A 17,048-nucleotide genomic window follows, 5' to 3' on the forward strand; every position below is an offset into this window, starting at 1 on the left:
CCAATAATCCTGGAGAAAGAAAAGCACTGCCTCAAGCAAGATAGGTGAGAACTTAAGGAGAAATTTGCCTCTGACATTAACATGTACATTGTGGCTTATAAATTCTTTCACTGAAAAACAAAACACACATACACACACACAATCACAAACATATGTCTCACATAGAAAGAAAATTAGAAAAAAAATGATTCAGAGTCTTAAATATAATTCATGTGTGAGTATCAGAGAGGATTTTGAAGTAATTTTGTGTACTGGGTTCATCCTGCTCCCAAGGGTGTATGTGTATGTGTGCGTGCCCATGCAAGTTGTTTGCAGTGATTCATGTACATGTTTATATGGACACATGGGTGAACTTGCAGTCTCTATACATGCATGTGGATGCCAGAGATAGATACAAAATATCTATTTCTTTGTGCTTTTCCATCTTATCTTTTGAGATAGAGTCTCACTGAAACTGGAGCTCATCCATTTGGGCTATTCCAATTGGCCAAGGAGCTCCAGGAATCTACATATCTCCATGATGCTTGCACTGTGATTCCAAGTCTGAGCCACCATAATTGGTTTTATATACGTGCTGAGGATTCAACTTCAGTTCTTCATTCTCGGGTTATAAATACTCCATCAATTTAGCAGGTTTTAGGGTTTGTGAAATGTGTGCTTTTTATTTTGTTTCTACATTTACTTATTTTCTGTGCATGTGTGTAGGCACTTAAACGCTATGCAGATATATGGAAGACAGAAAGTGGCTTGGGAGATGTGGTTCTCTCTTTCTACTATGAACATCCTGGGCTTTGAACTCATATGTTCAGTCTTGGCAGCAAATACTTTTACCAGCTGAGTCATCTCCATGGCCTAAGTTGCTTGTTTTCTTTTACTCAGATTAGTTACACTTTTAGAGCAGACAAATTTCAGGCAGGGCTACCCTGAGATGATATGTTCCAAGGAATGAGATATTTAATTATAAATGATGGACACTGCAGGCACAAATGAGTGATACAATCTCCTACTGGAAATTTAAGGTCATTTTCTTTGAAACTCCCTTGTGTATGAACATTCGAAAAAATACTCTAAATCCTCTCTGCAGTCATGAATACCATGAACTTGTCCACATGCCAGTATTTGCTGCTCGCCAGGAATGTGTACATTGAGAGCTGCTGCTCCATAGAGTACAGATGCATAATTGTGACTTGCTCCTTTCTTCCTCTACATGAAACACAGACTCTGATACTCTTAGGCTGTTCTGTAAATATTGGCAAGTCCCTCACAGCCAAAGGCAAGATGCCATAAAAGAATGATAAAATACTCCAGAAGTGTCACGCTGATGCCTTCCTGCCCTGTGTTTCTCAGATCTGAAAGACCCTGTGTCTGCAGACATCACTTGTCTGTTGAATTCCAACTGTTTTCTACCTTTTACAGCAGCTTACAGAGATATAAGAAGCTTTCGAGTATGAATACCATTTAAATAAACTTTGGGTATTAGCAAGAAAAGCATCTCATTTCCTCTATTCAAATCTACAGATGATTCTGGGAGAACCAGTAGCTGTTTGAAAACCACATCAAAGTGAAATATTAGGAAATTACCCTACCTGAAATACAGATAGAAAATTAAGTCTCATTCTCACTTTGAAACTGAAGGAATCAGCCCAATTGCTTTAGCTTTCTTCTAAAGAACATGCTCAAAGGCAACAGTTTAGTGGGGAAATCATTGTATTTTACTCTTGGAGAAATTCTGCCATTTGGATGATCAATACTTTCAATGGAACATTATCCTTTGCAAACAATAAAGGACATTTCCTGAAGACAATAAAAAAGCATTTATAAAATTACTTTCCTTGTGAAATTAATGGAGTGAAATGCTCTTTGCAGATAGACAAACTTTGGTTTAAATAATTTGCTGAGAGTTGCAAACTAAGTTGCTTTTTCCTAAGTTTCATCTTCTCACATCTTATTTTGTGCTCTTATAAAGTTATGGCACTAAAGTTTAACATACCTGTGTGCTATGGAGATAAAATGTGTTTATGTGCCTGTGTAATTGTGATAGAATTCTCCACCATCACGTGACAGTTCCTCCTCACATTGTTGAGTGAAATAAAATTGTATTGTTTTGTAGTGGGATGGAAGTAAAAAGAATATCTGATATGATAATTTGAACATGGGGTTAGTTACTTTCTCATTGCTGCAATGAAATACCCAAACAAAAACAACAAAAACCACAAAAACCAAAACCAAAGCAAAACAAAACAACAAAAACCAATTTGAAGAAGGGAGAGTTTACTTGTACTCAAAGCTTTAGGATACAGACCATCAAGGTACAGAGGTCAGAATAACAGGAATGTGAGTCAGTTGGTCACCTTCCATGTAGGTCAGCAAATAAAGTGATGAAAGCTGGCGCTCAGCTCATTTTCTCCTTTTCATGCAGTCAGGAAACCAATCCCATGGAATTGTATCAACTGCATTTAGAATATCTTCTCACTTCAGGCAACCTAATATAAAATCTCCCTTACAAAAATCCTTAGGGATTGTTATCATCAAGGTTATTTTATATTCTGGCAATTAACTATCATAGGCAGGCCATTCATTCTCTCTTTCTCTCTCTCTCTCTCTCTCTCTCTCTCTCTCTCTCTCTCTCTCTCTCTCTCTCTCTCTCTCTCTCTCTCCTGTCTATCCTTCTCTCTCTTATATCTAGTGATAGAGGTGAAATCAGGGGGCATTAAACCCCACAAATTAGCTAAGACCAGCTACAAGCAAAGAAGAAAGTTATTAGATTCAGATCTTTCTCTCTCCTCTAACCTTTTTTCCCCTCACCTATCTAGTGATAGGGAGTGAAACAGAGGGGATAATGGGAGCAAAAACTAAGAAGCCACAAAGTAGCAAATTCTGACTACTGTTATCAATTTGCTATATGTGAATATTAGATTTTAAATAAATGATAATCAAGTTAGTATGTAGTACTAGAAAGATCAGATATACAAGAAGGGGCTACAGGAGATACATTAATCACCCAGGAAGGATAAAGTAGATTAGATTTGATGTATCAACTGTGGGGTGTGGGAGATGAAAATGGGAAAATCAGGTAGGGAGGGGGAGCCAAGAGGCTTTGAATAAGAAATGTGGGGCAAAACACCTAGAACAGAGAACACTTTAAGTATGGCTTTAAAACCTAGTGCAGTGGAAATTGCCTAAAATATATGAAGGAAATCCTAGTGAAGCCCTCAAATAATGAAGGAGATAGAATTGTATCTGACCAGCTCTTGTCACCAAACAAAGCTTTCAGTACCAGGACTAGGTTATATCCAATTGAGTTGTTAGTCAAAGGGGTCCCACTGAAATCCCAAAACAATTGAAGCAGTTGCCAAGATAATAGGCTGTTTCCTGCAAATGTAAAGCAAGGCCCCTGTGCTGAAGACAACACTTAAAAACTCACTGAATATGGAGAAGTAAAGCTGGTGAATACATAATTTTCACTCCCATCTCCTAGTATATTTGCTACAGGAAGGTTCTCTGCAGGCTACTAAAAGGGAAGTGTAAACATTAACACCTCCACAAAAACCTTTGATCTACAATACTGTCCTGCCTGAAAAATATTTTTGGGTAATGGTGGAACAAAAGTCAGAGGAGTAACTAACAAATATCTAGTTTTGTTTAAAGCCTGCTCCATGAGATGGAATCCACACCTGGCATTTCTTGTTGACCAAGAATCAGAAATCAGATAGCTCAGAAATCTAGAATAAGACCAAATACTACTGGCTTAAAGAAAAATTAATAATAAAATAACTCCTAATGATATTCTGATATACTCATACGTCATCAGAGAAGCTTCCTCTTACAAATATATGAAATATGATATACAAAGATATAAAAATATAGAGAACCATTCCAGACTTCATGCAGAAAGACAGTGGAACACATCACTCTAAATAGTATGTCTCCTACAAATCCCTCCCTTCAGAGCTTCAGCCAGCCTACTAAAAGGAAAGTATGAAAGTGTTAAGACCAGAACAACTGTAACACCAGAATAGGGTCCTCTAAATCATCTCAGCAAACTCAAATGAACTCACAGAGACTGAAGCACAGGGACAGAATTGGTCTGTACCAGGTCCTCTGCATATATAGCATAGTTTTCAGTTTTATATTTTTATGGAACTCCTGAGTTCAAAATGAGTCTCTGATTCTTTTTTCTACCCTTGGAATTTCTCCTTCTGTTTGTTTGTCCAATTTTGGTGTCATTTTTTTTGTTTTATCTTATTATATTTTATTTTGTTATGCTTTGTTGTCACATCCTATAATCCTGCTCTTTTCTAATAAGAGACAGAAAGGAAACTAAAAAAAATCTATAGGAAATGTGAACTGGCAGACAGCTGTTACTGGATTTGGACCTGAGTCTAGCTATCAGGTTTAACCATGTTTGGAGCTGAGACGAAAGGATGGACCATCTAGAGACTGCCATATCCGGGGATCCATCCCATAATCAGCTTCCAAACACTGACACCATTGCATACACTAGCAAGATTTTGCTGAAAAGACCCAGATATAGCTGTCTCATGTGAGACTATGCCGGGGCCTAGCAAACGCAGAAGTGGATGCTCACAGTCAGTTATTGGATGGATCACAGGGCCCCCAATGGAGGAGCTAAAGAAAGTACCCAAGGAGCTGGGGGTGATCTGCAACCCTATAGGTGGAACAACAATATGAAATAACCAGTACCCCCGGAGCTCGTGTCTCTAGCTGCATATGTATCAGAAGACGGCCTAGTCGGCCATCAGTGGAAAGAGAGGCCCATTGGTCGTGCAAACTTTATATGCCTCGGTACAGGGGAATGCCAGGGCCAAGAAGTGGAGTGGGTGGGTAGGGGAGTGGGGGGGAGGGTATGGGGGACTTTTGGGATAGCACTGGAAATGAAAATGAAGAAAATACCTAATTTTTTAAAAGGTTAAAAAAAGGAAAGAAACATTTCATGATCACTTTTTAAAGGAATACCAGCACCTACTTCCAATCTAGAAACCTCCATGTAGAAATGACTATGTGTGGAATCTCATTTCAAGCCAATACTGTGAGCTAAAAACAAGTTATGCATAATTAGAAATGCTGCAAGGGCAAAGAGATTCTTCAAGACCTGACCCCTGTGAAGAAGTGGCAGTTCCAGTCTCATGATGATGGACTTCTGGGAGCTCTTACTCTCAAGTGCCCAGGGAATGTTACTGCTAATTTTCACTTTCACATATGTGTCCAAGAAAGATGACACATGAGGCTTCCTTAGAGCTTCCCCTGGGCACTGCTAGGTATGGGGCTTTCTAAAGAAGAGCAGATCTGTCTAGCTGTCCTGTGCACCAGAGCAAGTCTAATAGCCTCCTTTTATAATGTGTCACTTTGTCATGAAGTTTGTAGTAGTGAGATTCTGAAAGGCCACCTTGAAACAAAAGTAAATGACATTCATTATAAATGATACCAAATAGTTTAAAATGAAGGAATCCAATTTTTTTAATTACCTATTTCCTTTATTTACATTTCAAATGTTATCCCCTTTCCTGGTTTCTTCTCTGAAAACCCCCATCTCATCTCCCCTCCCCCTGCTCAGCAACCCACCCACTCCTGCTCCCCTGTCTTGGCATTCCCCTACACTGGGGCATCAAGCCTTCTCAGGGCCAAGGGCCTCGCCTCCCATGGATGTCCAACAAGGCCCTCCTCTGCTACATATGCTGCTGGAGCCATGGTTCCCTCCATGTGTTTCTTTGGTTGGTGGTTTAGTCCCTGGAAGCTCTGGGGGGTACTGGTTGGTTCATAAGAGGGATATTAGGGACCAAGGTAAAAATTATAATTAAGCAATAAGAAAACCAGATTTCAACTGGAAAACTACATGGGTTATATTTGAAAATTTTTGAGATAAAAATATTTCTATATGGATCCCATGGGAGTCAATGAATTTTTTCCCCAAATATTCATAAAGGAGGTATGATAGAGAGGGCAAAGCCAGTGCTTTAGCTTTTGGCTTCTTGCTGTGGAGAAATATCTGACAAAAGCAACATAAAGAAAGGCTTTATCTAGGCTCATTGTTTCAGGGTATGTTCTATGAATATAAAGGTCTGGCAACAGGTGTGGAAAGGTCTGGTTACATTGCACCCAGAGCGAGACAGCATAGAGTGATAAAAGTCAGTGCCTAAGCAGCTTTTTTTCTCTTTTTCTCTGTTTTTGTTTGTTGGCTTGTTTGTATTATTCTGATTTGTTTTTGTTTTCTTTTCTTTGAGACAGGATTTAATTAATTGCCTTTGGCTGACCTGACAGCCTACAGAGTGCTAGAGCTTTGCTTTGACTCATTCTGGGGCTCCAGGACAAGGAGTGGTCCTGCCCGTGTTTAGATTAGAGCTCCAAATCTCAATTTCACTACTCAGAAAATGCTCTACTAGACTTGGCTAGAGACTTGCCAGTTTGAATTACTCATTGTTTTAAGTTGACAACCAATTTAAGCAGCATAGGTAGGAAGCCAGATGTCTAGTCTCAGAGAAACTACCGCCAGAGATACGAAAGCTATGCAGGCAGGCTGATTAGTTTCCAGATAACACCAAAAGGTTTCCAAGGACTATCTGGAAAACGGCATACAAAGATGGGTCACACTAGAAGTCACCACAAGGAACAGAGAACAGAGATGGTAATGTCAGGGTGTAGTGCTGGAGTAAGGTGGGATTGCTACCTTCTGGAGGGATGTTTCCCTCGAGAAGCTGCTGAGAGATTCTTTTCAAGTGAGGCTAGAATGTAGATTAGAGGTATTTCAATCTGGTCAAATGGAAGAGCCATGGGTGAAATGAGAAGTGTTTCTATTGTGATCTGTGACATGAGTGAAAAACAATTCTTTGTGAAGTGTTTGTGTTTTGTTTTTTTGTTTGTTTTCATTCATTATATCAAAGAGTTTTCAATTTCAGAAAGAATGATAAAATAGTGAAGTAATTATAAAGAGATGTGAAAATCTTATTAGAAGCAAATGAAAAGTAGAATTGTTTTGTTTGTTTGTTTTTTGGCAATTTCATGGAAAATAAGAAACAATTTAATCACCTACTGCTCAGGAGTTGTTTCTAAGCTTCGTGTTTAAAATTTATTTTCAAGAAATAAGCAGGATCTATATGTTTAATAGTATTACCATCATTTAAAAAGAAATCCTTGCCATCAAATATACCAAACATACCATTTCACATTTATTTTTTTTTTATTACAAATGGTTACACATTGTGTTAGAAAACCCTTTCCTAGCATCTGCCACTTTTCTATGCTCCAGCTTTGCAATCTCTTCTGCGTCTCTCCTTTGGCTTATTGTGTTAGAGTTCCATTCTCGTCACCGAAGGATGAGTTCATCTGACAATACAGCCATCTATACAAACCATTATCAACACAGAACAGAAGCACTTCCTAAAACGTTTTATTTGTTTGTGTGTGTGTGGCTGAGTATGTAAGTCAGAGGAAAACTTACATGAATGTGTTCTCTCCTTCTACTTGTGGATCCCTGGGATTGAACTCAGGTTGTCTGTCTTGGTCATGAGTGGCTTTACTGATGAGTCATCCATCTCCCTACCCTGAGAAACTACTTGTGCTTGTTTGTTTTCTTTTATTGAAAAATAAATGCTTTTTCTCACAACTTGATCACTGTTCGACTCTGTCTACTTCTCTCTGCCGCTACCCCAGCTGTTCCCACTCAGATATAACCTCTTTATGTCTCTCATTAGAAAACAAATAGGGATAATAATAAAAGAAAGCCAAACAAAACAAAAAATATCATGTTGGACTAGGAAAAAAAAACAGAAAAAAAAAAAAACTGCCCACGTGAAGTTACAAATAACAGAGATCCATTAACTGGCACACTCAGGAATATGGTAGGGACACTAAAATGCCATAAGACCTGTAGGATAAAAAGAGAAAAGAAACAATTATATAAATGAAATAAAATACAATTAATGAGATAAAATTTAAAAAAAAAAACAAAGAAAGGAAAGAAATGCACTGACAAGACATTATGAGACAAGGAACCTCTAAAGATGCTACTGAGTTCATTTTCTGTTGGCCATCTGCTGCTGGGCTTTTCAAGATTGTATTAGTTGAAGTTTGCATCTGGCTTAGAGATGGACAATATGTCTACTTTTTTCAGCTCTAGGACCCTATCTACTACAGACCCTGCCTCTCTGTACATGTTACCTCAGTCTCTGTGGCTTCTTAGGCTTCAAATTCATGTTTTCTTGGTGTCTTCTATCATCTCCTGCGAGATCTTACACTAATTCTGCCTCCTCTTCCATCACCTTCACTTAACCATGGGGAAGGGTTTCATGGAGACACTCCTTTTAGGGATGAGTGTTCTAAGATCTCTCAATCCACACACACTCTCTGGTTGTCTGCCTCTGTACTTATTCCCATCTGCTATAGAAGAACGATTCTCTAATGATGACTAATTAAGTTGCTGACCTTTGAGTACAACAGAATGTCAGCAGGAATCTTTTTATTGCTACTTTAGTAGTAGTAGTAGTAATAGTATTTTTTTTTCTTTTTGTTTTTTTATTGGATATTTTCTTTATTTACATTCCAAATGTGATCCCCTTTCCCAGATTCCCTCCTTCCTGGAAACACCCTATCACATCCTACCTCCCCCTGCTTCCATGAGGGTGTTCCTCCACCCACCCACTCACTCCTACCACCCCACCTCCCCACCCTCGATTCCAGTACACTGAGGCTTCTATTGAGCCTTCATAGGACCAAAGACCTCTCCTCCCATTGGTGCATGACAAGGTCATCCTCTGCTACATATGCAGCTGGAGCCATGTAGTAGCAGTATATTTTAAAACAATAATATTTTGATTTACCCTAAATTCCTAACATATCTAATTTCAGGTTCTTGATCATCCAAGTAGTGTCCAGTATGGGTTCTGTCTTGTGCACTGAGCCAGTCTTAGTAAGATTTGATTACTCCTGCAAGTTTTCTATCACCAATGCACTCGTATATATTGCAAGATATACCCCATTGTAGATCACTGAGTCCCTGAATGTGTTAGTGTTTACATTCCTACTTTAGTTGCATGCAGAATACACTCAATGAATTTTTAACTTTCTCCAAATCTCTGAGTTTTGAAACTTGAAAAGATGTTGCATACCTAGTTTCTTGCAGCTACCCAGTCTTAACAACAAGATGGGAGAGATACAGAGAATTATGTGATTGCATACATATAGATGAAATCATGTTTTGTAGAATGATGTTTGGTGATACTATGCTAAATATAAAGATGAAAGTTACATGAACAATAGGGTGTTAATTATTCAAATAACCCACATCCTTCCTAGACTTAATTTGGAACACATTTACCATTTACAGAAATGTTAATTATCAGCTTTCAGGACATTTAATAATGCTTGATTTTGGTTGTAATCCTTATTATATTCTGCCTTGAGTTTATTTTTTAAAAATCATTTCGCTAAATAAAGATAAAAAACAAAATTTACAAAAGCTGACAAATGTGCTGGGAATAAGATGGCATATTTCTCTCATGAGTTCAAAGCAGCTGTGGTTACCTGTGTTATATTTACCAAGACTCCATTCATCAACATCCCATTATATAAGATGAGGAGCTCTTGAGCCTGCCCACAACTTTAAAGAACTAGATGCAGTTAATAGGCTATGTTGTCATTTCTTCAGTGTTATAGACACTGGTATTTTGCCCATTTTCTAGGAAATAACCCTGAATGCATGTTCATGTAAGCAGTAGTAAATAAATTCTGTGGGTGATACATACACACACAAATACCCAAACAAAACAAAATGAATTATGAAATTAGAAATGTATTGATAGGGAAGAGGGGGAGATTCAGTAGGACTGGAGTAAGGAACAAAAGATGGCCATGAAGGTTTTATATGAGCAAACTACATGATGTCTGTAAGTTTCTCAAAGACAAAATAAAACTACAAAATTTATTTGTGAGAAAATTTATTTGGAATATTAATGGGTAGACCTAAAAAAATCATATGAAAGAGTATCTTAGATTAGGTGTGATTCTTTTCTGATAAGTGGTTTGCAGATGAGATAGCCTGAATACGTAATGAGTTTTCTTTATTCTTTTATATTATCATACTTAATAAAATGGTAATAAAGTATTTCAAATTGTCCAAATAATGAGACAGATCTGGGAAAGTGCTTAACACTATGCATTTATATTGTGTTCCCAGGCTGTCATACTGTTTTGCATGTGCCAAATGCTTAGATCAGCACTTAGAAAGTATTGTGGAAAACCAGAAGGAAAATGGGAAATATACATGGTAGCATACCATACCTCGGAGGATAACCCCATATATATGTATATGTATGTATGTATGTATGTGTATATATATATATATATATATATATATATATATATATATATATATATATGTATATGTATGTATTTAAGTGAGGATCTGTAGATATGTAGGACTAGAGAGTTAGGTGAAATGAGAATACTCTTTTTCCACATCAAATTTCTGCTAGGGTCTTCATCCCAAATTCATCTCAGTAACTCATGTTTTCTCACAGACCCACAAAATGCCCCAGCCTGGGAGGTGTATACCCAGGCTGGTTCCTAAGCCTGAGGATCTGCCAGCAACAATGCAGTCACCTTATTGTCCAAAGGCTAGGTATGATAATTCAACAGATTTTTTCCTTTTTATTGGTATATGTTAAATATACATAATGGATTTCATTGTGACATTCATATATGTGTGTAATATACTTTATTCATAGTCGTCCCTGTTACCCTATCTTTTCCCATTCCCAGTCATAAAACTTAAGAACCATTTTTCACATATCTGATTTGCCAGTGATACCAGTTTTTGTCTGTTGTGGTATTTTGTGAACCCAAACACTGTGATATTGTGACAATTAGATAATAAGGAGCTTCTAAGTCACTAACAAGTGTGCAGTGTGTATGGTGAATAAATACTGGAAATGATGACCCACATCAAGACTGTATAGAACAATATGACCTGCTCTTTTAGGATATCCTGGAGCATATGTAATTTAAAACTTAGAAATTGTATATATCTAGACTTCTATGTTTTTTAAGTGTATGGGAATATGAATAAAAGAAACTAGGAAAAATGAGACCGCAGGCGGTAGGGCACTATTGAAAATATGAAATTTGTAAAGAAATTTCTGATGCAACAGTTTGAGACCCTAGATATATTAGAGGATGTTTCAGCTGAATTATTAAATTCAATTTCACTAAAACTATGTTAATCAAATGAAACTGGATATTGTGTCTTTAAAATTATTTATGAAATTTATGTAGTTATGTGTGTGTGTGCACATGTATCTCTGTGTATGTTTGTATCCATATGCACAAAAATTATTTGTGGAAGCTTGCAAAATTTCCCACTGTTCTTAGAAGAGTTACATAAGCTAATACTGAATAAAAATTATGCTCACAATTTAGAATTTTAGATTAAACTATTTCCACAACACTTTTAGATGCAAACATAACATTAAAATTTCTAAGTACTTCTATTTTTTTCTCTTCCTACTTCTCTTTCAGCAGATGTTTTACCATTAATTGTCTATGAGCTACTGAAAGACAGGAAGGTGTCTATGATATGCTGTTTTCAAATAAATATTTCTGTTATCAGATAGATACTTAATCCTGCAAGCATTATAGTCCCCTAAAATGTACTATGTATGCAAAATTCACATTTCCAGTGTGTGTGTGTGTGTGTGTGTGTGTGTGTGTGTGTGTGTGTGTGTGACTTCCTGGAAACTATTTGCTCACATGGACAAGTGAGTAAAATATTTATTTCAGTAACCATCAGAAAAGTCATATGACAATAACGAAAGGAGCCTCTCATGAAACGATTTGTTCAGATCAGCATAAAAACTGCTGAAAGCAGAATAGACCTGGCATATGAATAAGGAAAAGGAGGAATGTAGCAGCTTACATATTTATTTTCAAGGAAAAAAAACCGACAGAAAAGTACCAATATTATTAACTTGGAAGTAAAAGCTGTCCTCACAATAAATACTTGAATGAATAATGCATGTGATTATGTTTGTGATCTATGGATGAACTTATGGGAGGATGTATACATGTATGCAAGTGCATGTAGACTTTGTACAGTCCACAGCTGTGTGTCAGATGTCTACCTAAATCATTCTCCAACTTGTCCTTTGAGTCTGGCCTCATAGACTCTGGAGCTCTTTATAGGCTAACCAACTAAGAAAAACAAGGCTCCTGTTTGTCTCTGTCCTTAACCCCACTTGTGCAATGTAAAAAGTTATTTCCAGGTTTCACAGTGATGTAACTCTGGTCTACTTGCCTGCATGCCGAGCTTGCAGCACTTTAATGAGCCATACCACAACCCCAAAAGAACAACCTCTTTCTAACTGTGGTTTTTACACAAATTCTTGTCATGTCAACTGCCTAGTAAGATCTGAGCTCAATCACAACAGGTTAATCAAATCTTCTGAGCTTCATTTTCACACCATGAAAAGGTGTCTCTGATCAAACTCGCCTATTAGCTTTGAAGCCTTCAGAGTCTCAAAGTTGGATCCTGGCACTGAAAATTACATGCGAGCTCCCTGGAAGTCCAATAAATATCTTAGGATTTCTCATGCATGCCTCTTTTTTAATGGAGGATATAGGAGTAATTGAATGGGGGGTGTGTGGGCTACCTACTACACTGTAGTATATGCAGTCCTGGTTTTGTTTTGTCAAGTGTCCTTAATGCTGCTGCTGCTCACCTTCATTTCTGTTTCATCCCTCATTCTATACCCAAAAATTTACTTTCAACTAGCCATCTTCTATTTAACAATGACTAACAATTCATTCTTTATTCTATATTATTTTATTTTGTTTTATTTATATCCCAAAGTCTTCCCCCTCTCAGTATAGCCCTCACAGAATCCCTCCACCCATACTTTCCATCCCTCTAAGATATCAGAGCCTCACCTCTGCCCAAGACATCCCCCCTCCATGGTGCCTCCAATCTCTGCAGGATTAGGCACATCCTCTTCTACTGAGGCTAGACAAGGAAGACCTGCTGGGGAACTGATACCACAATCAGGATACAGACAGAGTTAGGGGATAAGACCCACTCCAAGTATTCAGGATCCATATGTAGACCAAGCTACACATATGCTAATTATGTGTTGATAGCTTCAATCCAGTTTGTATATGCTCTTGTTTGATGACTCAGTCTCTGATAGTTCCAGGGGTCCAGTTTAATGGGCTCTGCTGGTCTTCTTTTGGGGTTTCAAACTCATTCAGATCTCTCAATTCTTTCCCCAACTCTTCCATAAGGGTCCCCAAGTTCAATCCAGTGTCTAGTTGTGGGTACCTTCATCTGTTTCAGTCAGCTGCTGGGTAGAGCATCTCAGAGGATAGTTATGTTAGGTTCCTGTCTGCAAGCTAACAGAGTGTCAATAATAGTGTCAGTGACTGGTGCTTGCCCATGGAATGGGTCACAAGTTGTGCTGGTTACTGATTGGGTATTCATTTAATCTCTGCTCCATCTTTGTCCCTGCGTTTATTTAAGGCAGGATATGTTTGTGAGTGGGTTAATGCCCTTATCCCTCCACTGGGGTCCTGCCTGGCTTCAATTTCTTTTCAGTTAATTTGATGCTGGCTATTGGCTTGTTGTATATTGCTTTTATTATGTTCAGGTTTCTGCCTTAAATCCCTGATCTCTCCAAGACTTTTAACATGAAGGTGTGTTGAGTTTTTTCAAAGGTATTTTCAGCATCTAATGAGATGATCATGTAATGTTTTTGGTTCACTTTGTTTATATAGTGGATTATGTAGATGAATTTTCATATATATTTATATTGAACCAGGGAACCTTCCCTGCATCCCTGGGATAAAGCTTACTTGATTGTGGTGAATTCTATTTTTTTAATGTGTTCTTGGATTCAGTTCATGAAAATTTTATTGAAAATTATGGGTCAATGTTCATAAACAAAATTGGTCTCAAACTCTTTCATTTTATGGAAATATCATCTAATTGCTAGCTAGCTAGGGGAATGCATATTCTAAATACCAAATGCAACCTGTGGAATAAATTTCAGTGGAATGTGCATGCCTTGTTTATTGACTTGTAAGAAAATAACAAGGTTATAATCTGAGACCTGAGACTTTTGAGACAATGAGCATTTTTTAGACTCTATGGGGTCCTTTGTAAGGTTACTTTGAAACTTTATTTTTTTTCTTGGATATTTTATTTATATACATTTCAAATATTATTCTCTTTCCAAGTTTCTTCTCTGGAAACCCCCTATCCAATCCATCTTCCCCCTTTTTCTATGAGTGTGCTCACCCACTAGCCCACTTCCTCCCTGCTTCCCTGCCCTGGCATTCCACTATACTAAGGCATCCAGGCTTCACAGGACCAAGAACCTCTCCTCCCATTGATGTTCACCAAGCCATCCACTGCTACATATGGGACTGGAACAATAAGACTCTCCATGTGTACACTTTTGTTGGTGGTTAAGTTCCTGGGAACTCTGGAGGTCTTGTTGGTTGATAATTTTATTCTTCCTATGGGTTGCAAACTCCTTCAGCTCCTTCAGTCCTTTCTCTAACTTCTCCATTGGAGAACCAGTGCTCAGTAAAATGATTGGCTATGAGCATCTACCTGTGTATTTGCCAGGCTCTGGCAGAGCCTCTTAGGGGACAGCTATATCAGGCTCCTTTCAGCAAGCACTTCTTGTCATCCACAATAGTGTTTGGCTTTGGTGTCTGTATATGGGATGGATCCAAGGTGGGGCAGTCTCTGGATGGTCTTTCCTTAAGTCTCTGCTCCACACTTTGTCTCGGTATATCCTCCCTTAAGTATTTTGTCAATCCTTCTAAGAAGGATTAAAGAATCCACACTTTTGTCTTCCTTCTTCTTGAGCTTCATGTGGTCTTTGAATTGTATCTTGGGTATTCTCAGCTTTTGAGCTAATATCCACTAATCAGTGAGTGCATACCATGTGTGTGCTTTCGTGACTGGATTACCTCACTCAGGATGATAATTTCTTGTTCTATCTATTTGCCTGGGAATTTAATGAAGTCATTGATTTTAATAGTTGTGTAGTATTCCATCATTTTCAGTATCCATTCCTCTATTGAAGGACATCTAGGTTCTTTCCAGCTTCTGGCTATTATAAATAATGCTCCTATGAGCATAATAGAGCATGTGTCCTTATTATATATTGTAGCATCTTCTGGGTATATGCCCAGGAGTGGTATAGTTGTGTCCTCAGGTAGAATGATGTCCAGTTTTGTGAGGAATCACCAGACTGATTTCCAGAGTAGTCATACCACCTTGTAATCTCACTTACATTGGAGAAGTGTTCCTCTTTCTCCATATCTTTTCCAGCATCTGTTGTCACCTGAGGGTGTTCTTTTTTTTTTTTTTTATGTTAGCCATTCTAATTTGAGTAAGGTAGAGTATCAGGGTTGTTTTGATTTGCAGTTCCCTGATGACTAAGTGTACAATACATTTCTTTAGGTGCTTCTCAGCCATTTGATATTCCTCAGTTGAGGATTCTTTGTTTATTTCTGTACCCCATTCTTTAATAGGGTTATTTGGTTTTCTGGAGTCTAACTTCTTAAGTTCTTTGTATGTATTGAATATTAGTCCTCCATTAGATGTAGGGTTGGTAAAGTTCTTTTCCCAAGCTGCCGGGTGCCATATTGTCCTATTGACAGTGTCCTTTGCCATTTATATGAGGTGACACTTGTTGATTCTTTATCTTAGAGCATGAGACATTTGTTCTATTCAGGAACTTTTCCCCTGTGCCCATGTACTGGAGGTTCTTCCCCACTTTCACTTCTATTAGTTTCAGTATATCTGGTTTTATGAGGAGAAACTGGATCCACTTGAACAAGAGCTTTCTGCACAGAAATAAAATGGAACAATTTGCATTCTTCTAACTGATGACATCTAGTTAAACCAGCACCATTTGTTGAAAATTCTGTCCTTTTTCCATTGAATGGTTTTAGCACCTTTGTCAATTATCAAGTGACCACAGGTGGGTTGGTTCATTTCTGGGTCTTCAGTTCTATTCCATTGATCTACATGCCTGTCTCTGTACTAATACCATACAGTTTTTATCACTATTGCTCTGTAATACAGCTTGACATCAGGGATGGTGATTCTCTCAGTTCTTTTATTGTTGAGAATAGTGTTTGCTATGCTGGGTTACTTATTATAACAAATGAATTTTCAGATTGCTCTTTCTAACTCTATGAAAAATTAAGTTGAAATTTTGATGGGGATTGCATTGAATCTGCAGATTGATTTCAGCCAGTTGGCCATTTTTACTATATTAATCTTGTGGATCCATGACCATGGCAGGCCTTGTCATCTCCTGATATCTTCTTTGATTTCTTCCTTCACAGACTTGAACTTCTTATACAGATCTTTCACTTGCTTAGTTAGAGTCACACCAAGATATTTTATATTATTTGTTACTATTGTGTTGTTTCCCTAATTTCTTTCTCAGCCTGTTGATCCTTTGAGTATAGGAAGGTTACTGATTTGCTTGAGTTAATTTTATATCCATCACCTTTGCTGAAGTTGTTTATCAGGTTTAGGAGTTTTCTGGTGGAATTTTTGGACTCACTTAAGTATACTATCATGCCATCTGCAAATAGTGATATTTTGACTTCTTCTTTCCATTTTGTATCCTTTTGTTGTGTAATTGCACTGGCTAGGACTTCCAGTCCTATACTGAATAGTAAGGGAGGCAGCCTTGTCTAGTCCCGAGTTTAGTAGGATTGCTTCAAGTTTCTCTCAATTTTGTTTGATGTTGGCTACTGGATTTTTATATATTGCTTTTACTCTGTTTAAGTAAAGGCCTTAATTTCCTGATTTTCCAAGGCTTTTATCATAAAGGTGTGTTGAATTTTGTCAGCATCTAATGAGATAACCATTTTTGCTATTCATTAGGGAAATTGGTCTGAAATTATTTTCCTTTGTTGGGTCTTTGTGTGGTTTAGTTATAAGAGCAATTGTGGTTAAGTAGAATGAATGGTGTAGTGTTCCTCCTGTTTCTATTTTATGAAATTGTTTGAAG

The sequence above is a fragment of the Mus musculus genome, chromosome 1 (assembly GCF_000001635.26).
Source record: "Mus musculus strain C57BL/6J chromosome 1, GRCm38.p6 C57BL/6J".
NCBI lineage: Eukaryota > Metazoa > Chordata > Mammalia > Rodentia > Muridae > Mus > Mus musculus.